The 5,233-nt window shown below is 34.6% G+C and overlaps 1 long non-coding RNA gene across 1 annotated transcript; it reads left to right on the top strand.

The window, feature by feature from the left end:
* The first annotated feature begins 380 nt into the window (after positions 1–380).
* LOC133866812 (uncharacterized) lies at positions 381–3,458 on the top strand. The gene is made up of 2 exons (XR_009899926.1): positions 381–1,004; positions 3,244–3,458. It is a non-coding gene; the product is annotated as an uncharacterized LOC133866812 (long non-coding RNA).
* Positions 3,459–5,233: the final 1,775 nt, after the last annotated feature.

Genomic DNA, 5,233 nt, shown 5'->3' with positions numbered 1-5,233 from the left:
GGTGCTGCTAAGGATAGAAAAAAAAAAACCAAAAATGACGCATCTACCCTCACTTCCCTCTTTTTTTTTTTCCCACTTTTCTTTTCTTCTTTTCTTTTATTTGGTCCCACGCATATTGGCTTTATTCAATTTTTTTTTTCTTTTTTCATTTCTTTTTGGGCTTCTACAAAATAGCTTCTTCCTTTTTATTTTTCTTTTCTTTTGGAATTCACACAAGCTGTAATGCCCCAGATTTTATTAGATTTGTTTTTAAAAAAAAAATGAAAAATATATAAAACTTCTTAAGTAAGTTAAGTAACTTAATCAACAAGTTAAAAAAATAAATAAATAAATTAACAACTTGTTGAACAAGTTGTCTCCTTCTTCTTTTATTATTTTTCTTTCTTCTTATTTCTTTGTCTTCTTTCTTCCTCTTCTCGCACGAACACAGTGAGACATGGAGAGAGAGATCATGAGATTGAGAGATGAGAGACAGAGAGATGAGAGACAGAGAGATGCGAGACAGAGAGAGAATGCGAGAGAGTGAGAGATGAGATACTGAGAGAGAGGGAGAGTCAGAGATCAAGAGAGAGACGAGACAGAGAGAGAACCTGACCTCCGGGAGGTCCGATTTTTCTGGCCAACCACGATGGGTCAGAGCAGAGGACGCCAGCAGAACTAAAGGACATAAATTCTGGCAAGGCAGCATGATTTTCAGCGGAACCCAGACCCAATTTTTGGCGAACCTGTGCGCTGAAACCCATCAAACCCACGAGACCTGTGACCCATGAGCTGAACCCGTGACTGTGAGACCTGAGAACCCGATCCTCCATTAACGAACTCCGGCGGTTCAACAAGGGTCGAGGCGGTGGGCGAAGTCCGGTGGCCGGAGGATGAGATTTTCGGCGAGACAGAGCTGGGTTTTTCCGTGGGTCGTCGGAGGAGGCGATTTTCGATGACTTGGAGTGCAATTCCAGCGAGCTTCAGTAGGATTTTCCAGCGAGTCTTAAGTCCAGAAACTATGGGTAATTTCTGGGTTATCCTCGTTAGTATGTGTGGTGTTTTTCGGTGTTAATCTTTGGTTTTAATCCGTATGGCTAAAGCTTGGAGTTTGATCTTGTGTTTTTCTATTTTTTTGGACATAGAATTGATTATGTGTGTGGTGTGTTCTCTGTTGGTGGAGGTTTTGGATGGCTGAGCCGTGTGTGTGTGTCTCAGCAGTGGGTATGTCAACTGATTTGGGGTTGAGATTGGATTAATTTTGAGATTAGGTCTTGCTGGTCAGTGATATGTGTGTTGATGGTCGATTGGTTTATGGTTGTTTTCTGTATATGGGTTCTTTTTGGATTTGGTAGAGGTTGGCTCACAGTGGATGGGTTTTAGTAGATTTATTAAGTTTTGACCATGTACTATATTTTTGATTTACTGATTTCGGATGAAAGTGAGAGGTTGTTTTTAAAATTAGTAAAATATGATTTTTGTTGTGAATTGGTAATTGGGAATGGTTGTGATGACAATGTTTTCTAGATGATCTTACTGAGAATTTTTATGAAAGACTTTTGGTTAGTGACTGATTGGGTTGAAATCTCGTTTATGGAAAATTCTGTTTGGGTTTCAATATGTTGAAAATTATTGATCCATTGCTTAATTTGAAAATAAATTCTGGGTTTGCCTGAGAAGGTTGGTTTTTCTAATTATGATTTATTGTTGGATGATTTTTAGGGTATTGAATTTCTGCTTAAGGTTTGAGGATTAATCATGTTTTGGACAAATTAATGAGAAATGAGTAGATGATTGGATGATGTTTATGTTTGGATAAGGTTCTATTTTGTTGCCATAAACTTTAATGAGTTCAATTCAATATTGGTTTGTTTTGATATGAAGTTTTAAACTAAGGATTAGTAAATTCAAGGGAGTTGTTGTTGGAGAGTTTCTGCGGGTTGGGCCAAATGAGTTCATATTAAAATTCTTAGAGTGTTGATAATTTAGTCACTAAGTAGTAATGTGGACTTATGAATATTGATGAATAATATAATTTGGAGACCTCTTGTTATGTGTTATGTTTACTTTAGTAAAGTTGTAGGCTTCAAATTTTGGAATATTCTTCTAAGCTCTTTCTTTCAATTTATTTAGGTAAAAGCTCGACCTCGATGCTAATAACAAGTTCAGGAAATGGGATACAACACCGAAAAACCCCCAACAAGATTTTATTACAAATCTTTTGAAAAAGTGTTGGGGAATTTTACAAGCATTTACTTATGTGATTTTTAATGCCAAGCTTTTATTACTTATATATTATTATTCAAGAATTTTGTGCATAAAGTACAGTTATGATTAATAGCATTTTAGAGTTATGATTTATGCATAATTACAGAGCTTTTCAAAGTTATGGACTATGCATACTTACAGTTATGAATAAGAGCATTTCAAAGTTATGATTATAGAGCATTCTAAAGTTTATGATTTATACAGTTTTGAATGAAAAGAGGATCTAAAGTTTTAAGTCTGCACATGACTATAGTTATGAAAGCGGCTCTTACAGTTTTAAAGTAAAGTATACAGTTATAGTAGAGCCTACAGTATTACAGAAAACGTTCATGTGCAGTAATTGTTTAACCCTGAGGCACTACTACAGTTATGATCGGTACCATATAGGGTAGCATGGCAAGATACCAAAAGATCGTATGTGCTACCGGCTGGGGTTGGCCTTCACCTAGGGAAGATCCCCAACCCGGCGACTCTTCTCTGTGATGACAGGCTGAGTCTATATGTCCTTTGGACAAAGCCAACGTGCTCTGCTCATGGGAAATAGTAGTGTAGAGTCTATAAAGGGATAAACCACAGTTACAGTTTTAAAGAGAATATAAACGAAAAGAATTTACTGGATCATTATAAATTTCTTATGCCATTACTCATATTCCTCATTCACTTACTCATAAATTCTATTTAATTGTTCATTTTGTTATTTTCCATAAACTGTCATTCTTATGCCATTACTCATTTTCCTCATTCACTTACTCATAAATTCTATTTAATTGTTCATTTTGTTATTTTGCATAAACTATTATTCTTATGCCATTACTCATATTCCTCATTCACTTACTCATAAATTCTGTTTAATTGTTCATTTTGTTATTTTGCATAAACTGTCATTATGCATGACTAAAGATTATGGCAAGAAGATTTTACAGCATGTTTTATTTTCTTGGTGTTGTAATTTCCTTACCGAGTTGTCGAACTCACCCCTTTTCCCTGAAATTTCAGATGACCCAGTTAGACGAAGTTATTTCGTTGTAATGGAGTAGACCTCGCTAAGAGCAATAGATCGCTGTGGACCGACCCAACATTTATAGTGTATAGTATGTGACTTTTTGGAGTTCATAGCTTTGTAAAGAACTATTAATAGACAAGAATAAGAAAATAGGAAGTTATAATCTATATGTTGTAAATGCAAGCTTCCATTTAAATGTTTTTAGCAATCAAGTTCGCGTTTCCTTTATATCCTAAAACGGGGGCGTGACACAAGCGTCTTGGGCAGAGATGTGCTCGAGCCAACAGATCAAAATATACTTGTTTTCCCATTTCTTTACAATTCCACATAAAAATTGTTATTTTCTCTCAATGACCTGCAAAACACTAAAACACCAAAACTAACAAAAAAAATCAGAAAATAACAAAACTAAAAGTTTAGGTTATACAAATTAAAGGGTATAAATATACAATATTTGGCACTCATCAAATACCCCTAAACTTTCATTTTGCTAGTCACTTAGCAAAACAAAATGAAAAACAAAATTAAAGCATGAAACATAAGACCGATGTCGTGGGAGAAACGATTGCATTTAGCATATGCTATAAGCCTTTTAAACCCTAGGATTCACTAGTGGACGAGTGAAGTCTCATGAGAGTTTGCACGAAATAATACCCACAAACATTTTAAAGCACTATGTTGTTGACAAACAAGGACTTCCACACACACACATGGTTCAGATATCATGAGTAGGTTTAATAAGGTGAACATCAGAATCACATCATCAAGACATAAAAAAATCAATCAACTCATAGCTGAAAAATTGAGACAATACATGCTCAAATAAGTGTAAGGTGAGATTAACATAGACTCATGAGGTTTTAATTTTTCTCAAAGCTTGTGTAACCCAAAATTCATAGGAATTCTATCAGATGAAAACAACCAAGGCTTAAATCAAAATGTGTATTTTTTTTTCCTCTTTTTTTTTTTAATTTTTTTTTTATTTTTTTAAATTTTTGGTGTAGGCTATGCAATGCTTGACTCTCTTAAGCTTTCTAATTGACCTATGTAATGAGTGTTGGGCTAGTGACTCCTAAACCAAATGGTTTTAGGGCACTAGATGTAGAAACATCTCTAAGGGCTTAATTACTCAAGTAAAAAAGGCTACGAAGCCAAACTAGCCATACAATCAACCAAATTAGATTTCTCATCTTTTTAAGCGAACGCTCAATGCTTAGTGAGGCAAGAGGCCCAGTTACTCAATGAGAACTCCAACTGATGATATTATTATTATTGAATTTAAGCTGAGGTTTCATCAACAAATCATCCTACAAATCTCAAGACACACACATTCCTCAATTTAAATCTCATACCTCATAGACCCTATGCAAATGTGCTTGTGATAAACAATTCAAACAAGTGAAGTTTCTCTAATTCAACAGATGAGTCAAAAGATTCAGATTTCTAATGAAATACAGTGTTTAGGATGTTAAACAAACCAATGATATGCAAACCACACTTGCGATGTAATCATGCTCAATCAACAACATAACAGAATTTTTTTTTTTTTTGAAAATTTTCAAGAACAAAAAAACAAATAAAAATAGAAAAACAAACAAATAGACAAAAATTTTTCCATACCCCCAAACTTGAATTACACATTGTCCTTAATGTGTAGTGTAGAAATACGTTACCAGAAGGGAAGGAAAATCCGAGTGTGAAAAAGGTCAAGGCATCCCCCAAACCTAAACACCAAAACACCTGTCAAAAACTAACATCAATATTGTCTTATAGGAACAAACATCAAAAGATTAATTGCTGTCAAAAATAAAATGACAAGAAATAAAATGAAAAAGGAAAGAAAGAAAATGTGCGGAAAGTAAAATGGAAAAAAAAATTTACAGTGCTTTCCCCGATCATTTGGATGTCCAAGCAATCCCTTTCACTCTCTTCTTTAGAATTTGATAGCCCTCTGGAAGAATGTTTCCCCATCTCAAGTAGCCT

The sequence above is a fragment of the Alnus glutinosa genome, chromosome 4 (assembly GCF_958979055.1).
Source record: "Alnus glutinosa chromosome 4, dhAlnGlut1.1, whole genome shotgun sequence".
NCBI classification, from domain to species: Eukaryota; Viridiplantae; Streptophyta; class Magnoliopsida; order Fagales; family Betulaceae; genus Alnus; species Alnus glutinosa.
Note: the sequence above shows the minus strand (reverse complement) of the source record. Positions and strands in the feature narration are given on the sequence as shown.